Raw genomic sequence first — 14,621 nt, 5'->3', positions numbered from 1 at the left:
AATGAGACAAAAGAAAGGTATTTATCCTAATCCCAAGAAGTGATTCCTAGATAAGGAGATTCATTAGCCTGTGGAAGCTGCCTCAATGGAAATCAGTGAAAGCCTATTTGTTGAGTCATTTGAAATGAGGCAAGAAAAATCACCAGAAACTAGGCATCGGGGAACAGCCCTGACATATAGAGCTATTTGTGGGGTTTGTTGTAGCTACATCTGACAGGAAAATGCTATTCACATGAAAAAATATCACAAAGCTGCAAAACCTTCCACACCATGTGCTTTTAAATATGACTAGGACGTTTTAGGCATGAAGGTCCTGGAGTTATTGTCATTTCTATTTCTTGGTGTCCCAATCTCACAAAGTGTTAAGGGAGTCCACCATTGCTAATCATAATGAACCAAGGTGTCTACCTTGTGCAGCTGCCCTCTGGTCTGTCTGTCACCTCACCTGGGGTTATGAATCATCATTCCAGGAACAGAGTTCTGCTGTCCCCCAAGACAACTTGGCTCCAGATACCATCAAATCTGTATCTTCCTGCTCATGGGACTGTACTGCACTACTACTGAGTTGAAAGAGACCTTTTCTTCTCTCACCCTCTCTTGTCTTGCTCTACCCACCCTCATCTTCTGCCCTTGACAAGAAATAGAAACCAAGGTTCACTGTTTCAAAGTGGGCAGGCTCTCCCTGGGTCAGATTCCTCATTATGTCACCCAGAAGTGCAAAGTTCTCCTTACATATATATGAAAAATAGTTGCCTCTCATGTATTCAACAGCATTGCTCCTGGGGATTCCACAATGGATTGGCATCTTTTGCACTATGAAAGATTATCATGAGAAATCCTTCGAGATGATCCCATAAGGTAGTGGTTTATGGTGTTTCCTGATCTGACATCCGCATAGTTTAAATTACAAAGTCTGACCTTCTCACTGTGCCTCCATCACACCTGTCTCACTGCTGACCCCCTAGCCCATGTCCTGCCCCTGGCCTGGAACTCCCTCCCTCTTCATATCCAACAGATAATTATTCTCATGTGTATTCAAATGTTCACTGGGTACAATGCGCTGTACTCATCACTTGGGCAGTACAAAACAAAGAAGTGACACATTCCCTGCCCACATGGAGCAGCCACTGTAAAGTAGAACTTACATTCAAAGCCTACACATACCACTGTTCCCTCAACTAGTCCAGAAACTCATCATTTTAGGGACGTAGCCAGAGGAAAATAGTAAGGGTTAGGGGAGCTTTCCCACTTCCATGCTTAAACCATGGAAAAAGCAATGACACAGCACCAAGAAAATTTTCAGTTTTCTGTCATATACTAGGGGGATCACACAGGAAAATAGCAAGTGAGGATTCCTTTTTTTTAGGGGGAAGTAAGGTGTGATCAAACTTTAAATACAGGCACATTTGGAATGAGGGTTTGGTGCCAGAAATTGTTTGACTATTAAAACCAGTCCTCTGTCAGCTACTGTACTGATGAGGAAAAACCATTCCAAAACCGGTTTTCTCTCTAGATACCATTTCTATGAGCTCTTTCCCATCAGACTGTTCTACCCCGAACATTGATGTGATTTCATGTCCCACCCAATCAGTCTACATGCTACGAGGAATATCTTTTGTTCTGGAAGATGCATTCTTATTCTCATAGACTGCCCCAGACTGACGGAGTACAATATGGACGTTATATTCTAGTTATCTTCTCTATTGTAAGCTCGTTATGGACAGGGAATGTTTCTGCTAATTATGCTATATTGAACTCTCCCAAGCACTCAGTACAGTGCTCTGCACATAGTAAGCACTCAGTAAACACCATTGATTGATTGATCGACTGACACTTGTAGAGAGTGAAAGAGTAGCATTGAAAAATATATAAATTTCACTCTACACCACTCCAGCCTGGAAACCAGGAGCAGGGAATTCATGATTCCCCAGAAGTCCCCTTTAGTTGTTTAAAATAATGACAATGATAACCAATAATGATAATAATTATAACAATTGTTTCTTGCTGTTACTGTTGCTTGCATTTTGTTATCAAATTCGAATTTCACTTCCAATGTACAAAATGTCAGCAACCTAAAAGGGTTGTGCTAGGGGCAGATAGGAAAAGAATGGGGAAATTTAAAATGAAGGTAAATTATGTGAAGTTTAATGCTACACAATTTTAGCCAGACAGCACAAGAGGCTGGGACCAGAGGAGCCACACATCCCAGAAAGCCCCTCACCTATCCACCTTAGGGGTAAAGAGTTCAATAGGTATGCTTTCTGGCCTCTTTTTGCTTAATCCTGGCTCTAAAAGTTGATAGTAACACTACCGTATATCACCTCTGCTTGGTTAAAGTAGGATCATATCCAGGCCATTAATCCATAATGCCTCACAGAATCATGAACATCCCGTTCTTCCAGAGAGTGAATCCCATATGGCTATAGGTATAACCATTCACCCAACCATCTCATTTCTCTGACAGGATATATCTGGTGGAAGAACTTCACTCAGGCTGAAAATTAAATGCCCCTTTTCAGTGTACATCCACCAGACTCAGGTCAAGTGCTTTGCACTCAGTAAGTACGTGGCTCAGTGGAAAGAGCACAGGCTTTGGAGTCAGAGGTCGTGGGTTCTAATCCCGCTCTGCCACTTAGCTGTGTGACTTTGGGCAAGTCACCTAACTTCTCTGGTCCTCAGTTACCTCATCTGTAAAATGGGGATTAAAACTGTGAGTCCCCCTTGGGACAACCTGATCAACTTGTAACCTCCCCAGCGCTTAGAATAGTGCTTTGCACATAGTAATTGCTTAACAAATACCATCATTATTATTATTATTATTATTAAATATCTTCAGATATTGAGGGAATAATTGTGTGGAGACTGAGACCTTATCCTTACACTGTATTATTTCCTCTCTCTGTAATTTATTTCAATATCTGCCTCCCTCTGTAGATTCTGAGCTGCTTTAGGCAGGGGTCATGTCTACCAAATCCATTGCATCACACTATGGATGTTGCATGGCCTAATGGACAGAGCATGGACTTGGAAGTCAGAAGGACCTGGGTTCTATTCCTGGCTGCGACATGTCTGTTGTGTGAACTTGGGCAAGTCTCTTCACATATCTGTACCTCAGTTCTCTTACCTATAAAATGGGGATTGGGACTGTGAACCCCTTGTGTGACAAGGACTTTATCTAATCCAATTTGCTTGTATCTACCCCAGTGCTTAGTACAGTGCCCAACACATAGTAAGCACTTAACAAATATCACAATTATTATTATTATTACTTTCCCAAGTCACTGTGCAATGTTATGCACACAGTGAGTGCTCAATAAATACCATTGATTGATTAACACTGGGGTCTGAAACCAAGTCATCCATGTGCACTCCCAACAGAAAGGGCTTTCTTTCCCACAGCTCTGAGTTGTGTCAGAAGAACAACAATACAATTTTAAATAGTTGCTTGCTACTCTCATAGTTTCATACTTGAGTGGGAGAAAGAGTGTGGCAGATTGTGTGCAGGGGACTAGTGGGGCGAAGAAGTTGGTGGGAGGTGGAGAGCAGCTGGGTACAGATCATCTGGCTACCAGCATGATGCTGGGGCTTCTATCCTACACACTGTGGACTGGTGACCTCAGAGTTGTGTGTAGGTTTAGCTGCGCACAGTAGTCAGGAGGTGGCACAGGTAGCCGAGGGCACTTTTAAAGATAAAATAAAACCTCTTCCCCCAGATGCCCCTAGGCTCTGCAACTATTCCTCTGGCCCACATAACTGTCAACTCTGCATGATCAAAGGGAAGGGGAGACCACAGTGAGGAGTCAGAACGAGGCAGAACTTTCTGACATACAGCCTAATTTTAGTCTTCTTTTCAGGGAGCCATCCCAGACCAAAGCCACTTCACCAACAGGAGAATGAAAATGAGAACTGAAACAATCACAATCACGACAGTGATAACAACTACATAGAAAGTCTGGCAGCTGATCATCCCTCTCATCCAAGCCCCACTCCCACAGGCCTTGCCACCTCCAAATCTCTTTAAGCTCCATCTCATCCCAATTCCAATCACTTGATTGTGAAACTTTGACTGCCTGTGTAGGATTGCAAGTGTATGCAGTGAAACTTTAGAACAGCTCACTGACCTTTCAGGAATATGCTTGTCGTTCCACCTCTGGACATTGCAGGAATATTAAGCAATCCCCCAGAGTTCCTCTGGTTTCTGGCTGGCATCACCACTGCTTGTCAGTGGGATGCCTTTTCCAAAATTAATAACTCTCCTTTGCTCTCCAAGGGAATTCATAACATTTGAATAGACTTCAGAATTACTTCGCCAGAGCTCATACCTCACCAGGAGGACCAGGTTTGTCTTCCTGAAGAAACAGCTAAGATTCCCAGGCAGTTCCCAAGCAAGTAGCTTTTCAGAATGGAGGGTGGGGTTTGAGTCGGACTGAAGAACTTTACCTTCCATTCTGAAATCACACTCTCGCCCTCAGTTTAATTCCCCAGGCCATTTTAAAAGCTAGTATAACTGGAAGGCACTGAAGTCTGTTGAGATGAGACTCAAAATGTACCGATGAGGAAATGAAACGTGGAACAAAACAAAAAAACAATAAATAGCCATATTACCTTCAACAGGCAATCAATGGAAATAGAAGCTGCTTGAGATGTTACTGATGTGAGAAAATCATTTGGGCCTGAAAAATATATCAAAAAATATATCAATCAGTGATACTGAGTAGTTACTACTTGAGAGAGTATAATAAAACAGAGTTTGTGTATATACAGATAAGAAAGCCCACCATGTTTTTTTTTTGTCATTCCCACCCACATTTTCTCTTGGAGTCAAGCCATTTGTCCAGATCCACTTCTACCAAGTGGAAAGAGCAAAAGAGCACAGGCTTGGGAGTCAGAGGTCATGGGTTCTAATCCCAGCCCCACCACATGTCTCCTGTGTGATCTTGGGCAAGCCATTTAACTTCTCTGTGCTTCAGTTACCTCATCTGTAAAATGGGGATGAAAGTTGTGAGCCCTTTGTAGGACAACCTGATTACCCTGTATCTACCTCAGCCCTTAGAACAGAGCTTGGCACAGAGTAAGCACTTAATATATACCATAAATATTATTATTATAGTGACCTAGATATCAGCAAGTCAGGGAAGCCCTCCTCTAGAACTCTTGCTCCTCAGCTTCTCTCCTTGCTCTCTGTCTGTCCCTCCCACTCCCTTCCACAGTAGGTTCCCATCATGAGCAATTTCTTGTTCTGCTGCATGGAGGTAATTGGACCATTGGCTTTGGGTTTTTCAGCAGCCGACCCTTACTTGCCTACCTGCTCTCTTCTGCTTTAGCCCAGTGCATGCTGTTCATTCTCCTAAAGTTCTCCTTCTAACCATACCTCATTTGTACCTCTCCTGTATCTGATCCTTTATGCATGCCTTTCCTCCTGCATGGAATTCCCTTCCCACTCAGCTCCATCAAACCACATCCCTCCCCTACTTCAAAGGCCGCCTGAAAATTTTTCTCCTCCAAAAGCCTTTACCTGAATAATGTCCCCTTATTCCTGGTTAATTCACCGCACCAACCACCTAAGTGTACGCATAATGTGTTTTTATGCATATGTTAGTTTTTGTTTATTCAACTACTTGTTTATTTAATCCCTTGCTCTTATTTGCATTGCTAATCTTTTACCTACTATATGTTTGCCAAGCTATTGTCCATTTGTCACCTCCATTGGATTTTTGGCTCCTTGAGGACAGGGAACAGGTCACCCATTCCTGCTGTTTGCCTCCAAATACTCAATACAGAACACTAATAATAAAAATAGTAATAATTAAGGGAAGCAACATTGCTCAGTGGAAAGAGCACGGGCTTGGGAGTCAGAGGTCATGGGTTCTAATCACAGCTCTGCCACGTGTCTGCTCTGTGACCTTGGGCAAGTCACTTAACTTCTCTGAGCCTCAGTTACCTCATCTGTAAAATGGGGTTTAAGACTGTGAGCCCCACGTGGGACAACCTGATCACCTTGTATCCCCCTCCAGCGCTTAGAACAGTGCTTTGCATATAGTAAGTGCTTAACAAATGCCATCATTATTATTATTACTTTCTAAGTGTTTACTATGTGCCAAGCACTGTTCTAAGTCCTAGAGTAAATACAAGGTAATCAGGTTGGACACAGTCCCTGTCCCACACTGGGCTCACACTCTTAATCCCCATTTTTTACAGATGAGGTAATTGAGGCACAGATGAGTTAAATGACTTGCCTAAGGTCACATAGCACACAAGTGGGGATTGGAGCCCATGACCTTCTGACACCCAGACCCATGCTCTATCCAGTATACCACACTTCTTTTCAGTATGTTCTCAATTAATGGTGATGATGATAATAGTGATGATTCACTCAATCATATTTATTGAGTACATTCTGCATGCAAAGCACAGTGTGGAAGCTGATTAACCCTGAGTGAAAGCAATCTGACCCTGGGTGGTACTTTCTTAATTATGAGTGAAATTGGGTTTGACCTGATAATGGTTTTAATTTGGCTTCACTGACTCTGTCCTCTCCTGGTTCTCCTCTTATCACTCTGTCTGTTCATTCTGAGTCTCCTTCATGGACTCCTCCTCTGCCTTCCACTCCCAACTGTGGGTGTACCTTAAGGTTCAGTTCTCCATTCCCTCTTTTCTCCATCTACACTCATTCACTTAGAGAACTCATTCACTTCCATGGCCTCAACTACTGTCTCTATGCAGATGGTACCCAAATCTACATCTCCACCCTGATATCTTTCGCTCTATCCAAGGCTCACATCTCCTCCTGCCTTGAAGACATCTCTACCTGGATGTCCTCCTGTCACCTCAAACTTAACATGTCCAAAACAGAGCTCCTTATCTTCCCACTCTAACCCATCACTTTCCCATCACTGTAGATGAAACTACCATCCTACTCGTCTCATAACCTTGGCTTTATCCTTGACTCCTCTCTCTCATTCAACCCATATATCAACTTGCCACCAAATCCTGTTGGTCCCACCTTCACAATATCACTAAAATCTGCCCTTTCCCCTCCATCCAAACTGCTACCATGTTAGTACAATCTCTCATCCTATCCTGCCTTGATTACTGCATCAGCCTCCTTGCTGACCATCCAACCTCCTGCCTTTCCCCGTTCCAGTCCATACTTCACTCTGCTGCCCAGATCATCTTTCTACAGAAACGTTCAGGACGTGTCACACCACACTCAAATCACTGGAGGTTGCCCATCCATCTCCATATCAAACAAAAGCTCCTCATCATTGACTTTAAAGTACTCCATCACCTTGCCCCCTCCTACCTCACCTCACTTCTCTCCTTCTACAACTCAGCCCACATTATTCGCTCCTCTGGTGCTAACCTTCTCAATGTACTTTGATCTCACCTGTCTTCCCGCTGACCCCTGGCCCGCATCCTACCTCTGGCCTGGAACAACTTCCCTCCCCAAATCCACCAGGCAATTACTCTCCCTCCCTTCAGGGCACATCACCTCCAAGAGGCCTTCCCAGACTAAGCACCACTTTTCCTCATCTCCCCCTCCCTTCTGTATTGCCCTGACTTGCTCCCTTTGCTCTTCCCTGCCACCTGCCCCACAGCACTTACATATATATTTGTAATTTTATTTATTTGTATTAATGTCTGTATCCCCCCCCCCCTCTAGACTGTGAGCTCATTGTCACTAGATGAGCACCCAGTTGGGACCTGAAAATCATCCATTGTCTGTAGCTCCCCACAGTGATGTCTTAACATCTGCACACAGCCCTTACCCCTTGCAAGTGAAGGATGGGGAGGAGAATTGAAAAGTTTGATGTTCCTTTACTTATGCCCATATGTTGATTTTGGTGGAAGAAATATATATACTCTATATACTATATATATTCACTCATTTATATGTTCACTCTCTCCCTCTATCTTCTCTCCTCTCTCACTACAATCCAGGCCACACACTTCACTCTTCTAATACTTATTCATTCATTCATTCAATCGTATTTATTGAGCACTTACTGTGTGCAGAGCACTGTACTAAGTGCTTGGGAAGTACAAGTTGGCAACATAGAGACGGTGTCTACCCAACAGTGGGTGCTTATCACTGTGCTTCAATCTCATCTCTCACCACTGATCCCCTTGTTCAAATCCTCCCTCTGGCCTCGAGTTCCCTCCCTCTTCACACTTGGCAGACTACCACTCATCCCAACTTCAAAGCTCTACTAAAATCACATTTCTTCTAAGGGGATTTTCCTGACTAGCCTCTTTTCTTCCCACCCTGTTCTTCCTGCATCACCTATGTACCTGAGTCCATACTCCCTAAGCACTTAGTCACTCACCCCCTTACCGCACCCCCCAGCACTTATGCGCAGACACTCATATTCTGTTGCTTCCCTTACTGTAATTCATTTTAATGCCTGACACCCCCTCATATATTAGAAATTATTTTAGTATTAATAGTAGTAATGCTACTACTATAGTGTGGACTAGTGGAAAGAGCACAGACCTGGGAATCAGAGGATCTGGGTTCTAATCCTGGCTCTACCAATTGCTCTGCCAATTGCTAGTTATGTAACTTCAGGCAAGTCACATAACTCTTCTTTGCCTCAATTTCCTTAACTGTAAAATAGGGATTCAATACCTGCTCTCCTTTTCAATTACACCTGTGAGTTCCATGTGGGACAGGGTCTATATCTGACTTAATTGATCTACCGACCCTAGTGATGAGAACACAAAGTAAGAACTAACAAGTACCATAAAATGAACTAATAGTATTTATTAAGCGCTTACTGTATTCAGAGTCCCACATATTTTCTGGAAATTAGACCTAGTCCCTATCCTTCAGGGGGCTCACAATCCAGGAGTTTAACTGGAGAAAAGGGATTGAGCCAGACAAAAACAAATACATAATATAAGCTCAAAGGCACATCAGGGATGGAGGAATCTGAGAGCACAAAGAAACGGCTTGTATTCCCAGCCTGGCCTGCATGGAGCCTGCAAGGAGCAGGGATCTTTTGGGGTGGGAGGGAAGGTGGTGGCTGCCATGGTGGGTTTTTTTAGCACTGATAGAAGGGCAAGCAGGGAGATCAGGGATTTTGTCTACTTATTAATAATTGCGGTATTTGTTAAGTGCTTACTATGTGCCGGGGACTCTACCAAGTGCTGGGGTGGATACAAGGAAATAAGATTAGATACAGTCCCAGTCCCAGTCCCACATGGGGCTCACAGTCTTAATCCCCATTTTACAGATGAGGCAACTGAGGCACAGAAAACTGAAGTCACTTGCCCAAAGCTACACAGCAGACAAGTGTGGCTTAGTGACAGGAACACGGGCTTGGGAGTCAGAGGTCTTGGGTTCTAATCCCGACTCCACCACTTGTCAGCTGTGTGACCTTGGGCAAGTCACTTCACTTTTCTGTGCCTCAGTTACCTCATCTGTAAAATGGGGATTAAGACTGTGAGCCCCATGTGGGACAACCTGATTACCTTGTACCTACCCCAGCCCTTAGAACAGTGCTTGGCATATAGTAAGTGCTTAACAAATAACATTATTATTATTATTATTATTATTAAGTGGCAGAGCTAGGATTAGAGCTCATGACCTTCTCACTCCCAGGTGTGTGCTGCTTCTCTTATTTAGTCTATTGTTCTCTCCCAAACAGTGCTCTGCACAAAGTAAGCACTCACTAAATACAATTGGTTGATTGATTGTGCATGCTTCCCTTCCTGTAATTCATTTTAATGCCTGACCACCCACCCTCATATATTAGAAATTATTTGAGTAGTAATAGTAGCAATAGTAGGAATACTACTACGATAGTGTGGACTAATGGAAAAAGCAGCGACTTGGGAGTTGGAGGATGCATGCATGCCCAGATTTATGTGTGTAAATGCCTGTATTCATTTGCATGTGTATATATGTCTATGCACTGATGGAGATATTTGTCTTTGGTATTGGATGGGAAATCTTCCAATTCTTGGTGTGGATTACATGAGGGTGCTGCTTGTTAATAATAATAATAATAATAATGGTATTTATTAAGTGTTTACTATGTGCAAGCATTGTTCTAAGTGCTGGGGTAGATATAAGAGAATCAGGTTGTCCCACATGAGGCTCTCAGTCTTAATCCCCATTTTACAGATGATGGAACTGAGGCAGAGAGAAGTGAAGTGACCTGCCCAAGGTCACACAGCAGACAAGTGGCAGAACCAGGATGAGAACCCCCATCCTCTGACTCATGGGTCCATGCTCTTGCCACTACACCATGCTGCATATCCCAGTCGCTAGCACTGGAGTTGGAAGTGGTATGAAGAATAGTTCTAAGGGGCAAATTTAGGGGTAGAGAACAGGTTTAGGGAATTCCTTGGGCAACACAAAGCCATCTGATCTGGGCATTCAGCCAGGTGGAACTTGATAACTTCTTAATGTCCCTCCTAGTCTTCTCATTGTGCTCTCCATTGCAAGCAACTATGACTGTCCTTATAAAGATTTCAAGTCCTGTCTTCCCTTCCCTTTGGGCTGGACTCAGTAGAACTTGGGTTCTTGGCATGTTCTGTGCCGGTTAGTCAGCAAGGAAACCATTCTGAATCAGCAGTCCCAGAAAAGTGGATTTCTAGGAGAACAGAGTTCAATCAATTAATCAATCAATCATATTTTTTGAGAGCATATTGTGTGCAGTGCACTGTACTAAGCCCATGGAAAAGTATAACAGAGTTTGTAGATGTGTTCCCTGTCCATAAGGAGCTAACAGTCTAGAGGGGGAGGCAAACATAAAAACAAATTTCTGCTATGTACCTAAGGGTTGGGGGGCTGAGGGTGAATAAAGTGCCTGAAGTCAAGTGCAAAGGTGATGCAGAAAGGAGAGGCAGTTGAAGAAGATTGACCCAAAACTTAACCTTGAGAGAGCCCCCACAATTAGGGGGTGGGAGGCAGAGGAGGAGCACATGGAGCACACAAAGGAAACTGAGAATGAACAGCCAAAGAGAAACGACAGATAAGGTTATGGGCTTGTAAGACAGGAAGGATGGTGGTAGTGACTATAGTGATGGGAAAGTCAAGAAGAAGAATTGAAGAAGGCCTCTTGGAGTAGATGTGATTTTAATAAGGCTTTGGAGGTGGGGATATGAAAAGGGAGAGAGTTGCAGGCCAAAGGCAGGATGTTGGTCAGGGGTTGGTGGCAAGAGATCCTCCATCTTTAACTCCCACCACCTCTCAACTATCATGCAGTTCAGAATTTGGGAATTTACATAGCTACATTGTAGCTTCAGGACTGGAAAATTTTATACATATTTGATTTTTCTGATAAACTAAAACTCCATTGCCCTCTGGGGAATTACGGGTGAAACTTAATAAACCAAGAAAAATGAATAGGCTCCCTCCACAGAACTCAAAACCATTTCCTGAGATATCACAAATAAGTACTATACACCAAGATAAGCTTTTATAGTCCTCAGCCTTAAAAAAAAATCTACTCTGCTTGCTACATGTGGATTAAATAAAAATACCTAGAGGAGAGGTTCAAAAATATATGAAATGAAATGAATTCAGCATAAAAATATCATGAAATCATTTATTTTTAACTGAACTCCTGATCAAAATGGACTAAAGATTTCTTAGATGTGCAGAGATGAAAGAAATAACAGAAAAGTGATAAATTTGTTACTGGAAATTGAGCCAGGTCATATCTCCTTTGCTTTCGCTCTTCCTTTTGGCCTGACCTCATATTTCCAGAAAGAAGTAGTTGAAGGCAAAGTTTGCATTTGAAACGAGTCATCCAAAATGGAGCCTCTGAACTGAAATAATTGAATGTTTGATATTGAAATTTAAATTGCCTCAAACAGAACAATCAGACATCATCAGCTGGGGGCAATGCAGACAGATGCCACCATTAATTAATTCATGCGTTCAATCTTATTTATTAAGCACTTTGTGCAGAGCACTGTACTAAGAGTTTGGGAGAGTACAGTATAACAATAAACAGACACATTCTCTGCCCACAAAAGCTCACAGTCTAGAAGGGGAGACAGGCATTAATATAAATAAATAACTTACAAATATGTACCTAAGTGATGTGGGGCTGGGAGAGGGGCTAAATAAAGGGAGCAAGTCAGGGTGATGCAGAAGGGAGTGGGAGAAGTGGAAAGTGGGGTTTAGGGAAGGTGTTTTGAAGATGTGCTTTCAATAAGTCCTTGAAAGGAGGAAGGGTAATTGTTTGTTGGATTTGAGGAGGGAGGGCGTTCCAGACCAGAGGCAAGATGTGAGCGAGGGGTAGGCAGTGAGATAGATGACACTGAGGTACAGTGAGGTTAGCATAAGAGGAGTGATGTGTATGGGCAGGGCTGTAGTAGGAGAGTAGTGAGGTTAAGTAGGAAAGGCAAGGTGATGGAGTGCTTTAAAGCCAATGGTGAGGAGTTTTTGTTTAATGTGGAGTTGGATGGGCAACCACTGGAATTTTTTGAGGAATGGGGTGAATTGTCCCGAATGTTTCTGTAGAAAAATGATCTGGGCAGCAGAGTGAATTATGGACTGGAGTGGGGAGAGGCAGGAGGCTTGGAGGTCAGCAAGGAGGTTGATGCAGTAACCCAAGCAGGATAGGATAGAGCGCTTTTATTGGCATGGAAGCAGTTTGGATGGAGAGGGAAGGGCAGATTTTACTGAAGTTGTGAAGGTGGACAGAATTTAGTGTGATGGATTGAACGTGTGAGTTGAATGAGAGAGAGGAGTCAAGGATGCAGGATGGATGGTGGTGCCGTCTACAGTGATGGGAAAGTCAGAGAGAGGGCAGGGTTTGGGTGGGAAGATAAGGAGTTCGGTTTTAAGCATGTTAACCTTGAGGTGATGGGAAGACATCCAAGTAGAGGTATCTTGAAGTCAGGAGGAGATGCAAGACAGGAGAGAGGGAGAGAGATCAGTCCTGGACATGTAGATTTGGGTATCATCCACATAGAGGTGGTAGTTGAAGTCATAGGAGTGAATGAGTTCTCCAAGGGGGTGGGTATAGATGGAGAATAGAAAAGGACCCAAAACTTAACCTTGAAAGAGCCCCCACAATTAGGGGGTGGGAGGCAGAGGAGGAGCACATGGAGCTCACAAAGGAAACTGAGAATGAACAGCCAGAGTGAAAAGAGAGATAAGGTTATGGGCTTGTGAGACAGGAAGGATGGTGGTAGTGACTATAGTGATGGGAAAGTCAAGAGGAGGTCAGAGTTTGGGTGGGAAGATAAGCTGGTAGCTCAGCAGTCCCCCACTCCATCTGCAACCACACGACCAGTGTGACTAGCCCTTTGGGGACCCCCGGAGGACCCAAAAGAAGTAGCCAGATCTAGATACAGTACCCCAGGAGTTAGAGAGAGAGTGAAGGAGTCAGTCAGTCGGTCAATCCTATTTAGTAAATGCTCACTGTGGGTGGAGCATTATAATAAGTGCTTGGGAGAGTGTGATATAGCATTGTAAAGAGCAGCAAAGCATAGTGACTTCATGGAAAGAGCACAGGCCAGTAAGTCAGAGGACTTGGGTCCTATCCCAACTCCATCATCTGCCTGGTATGTGATCTTGGGCAAATCATTTAATTTCTCTATGCATCAGTTTCCTCGTCTTTAAAATGGGGATTTCAATACTTGTTCTTCCTCCTACTTGGACTGTGAGCACCATGAAGGACAAGGACTGTGTTGACCTTATTACTATTATTATCATCATCATTATTATTGTATTTGTTAAGTGCTTACTGATAGAAGGCAGAAGCAGAAGATATGTCAATCTGAAATGCAGCAATCAATCAGGGGGAATTGTCTTCAAGCAAGAACCTTGGGAAGATTGTGGCTCCAAGAGGAAGAAATAAAGCTAGCTCTAGATACTGTTGGTAAATAAATAGTAATAATAATAATAATGATGATGATAGCATTTATTAAGCGCTTACTATATGCAAATCACTGTTCTAAGCACTGGGGAGGTTACAAAGTGATCAGGTTGTCCCACGGGGGGCTCACAGTCTTAATCCCCATTTTACAGATGAGATAACTGAGGCCCAGAGAAGTTAAGTGACTTGTTCAAAGTCACACAGCTGACAAGTGGTGGAGCCGGGATTTGAACCCATGACCTCTGACTCCAAAGCCCGTGCTCTTTCCATTGAGCCACATTGCTTCTCCTTTGTATGGGTGTTTAAAGGAGAAATCTTTATATGCACACAATGGAGAAGGGCCTGTCATTTATATATCTGGTCTTACCAACCCAGCCAACAAAATAGTCATATTTCACTGTCAGAAGATAATTATATACTCTCTTCTTAATTTATACCTTCTTTACTTCTACCTTAGAACGAACGCCCTCAAGGGCAGGAATCATGCCTTATGCTTTCAGCACATGGTAAGTGCTTAACAAATACCATTATTATTATTATTATTATTATTATTATTATTATTATGCTTTCCTGAAGTTTCTCCAAGGGCTTAATAGAGTTGGGGCTCAATCAGTACCATTGATGATAATAATGATGATGGTGGTGATGATGAGTAGTTTGAAAGGTTATATGGAAGTTTTTCTTCTTAATGATAACATTATTATTATCATGAGTAGCAGTATTACCAGTATTATTACGACTCATAATAGTCACAATTGTGCTTTTTGTTAAGCACTT

Source organism: Tachyglossus aculeatus, chromosome 10 (assembly GCF_015852505.1).
Source record: "Tachyglossus aculeatus isolate mTacAcu1 chromosome 10, mTacAcu1.pri, whole genome shotgun sequence".
NCBI lineage: Eukaryota > Metazoa > Chordata > Mammalia > Monotremata > Tachyglossidae > Tachyglossus > Tachyglossus aculeatus.
This window is presented reverse-complemented; position numbering follows the sequence as displayed.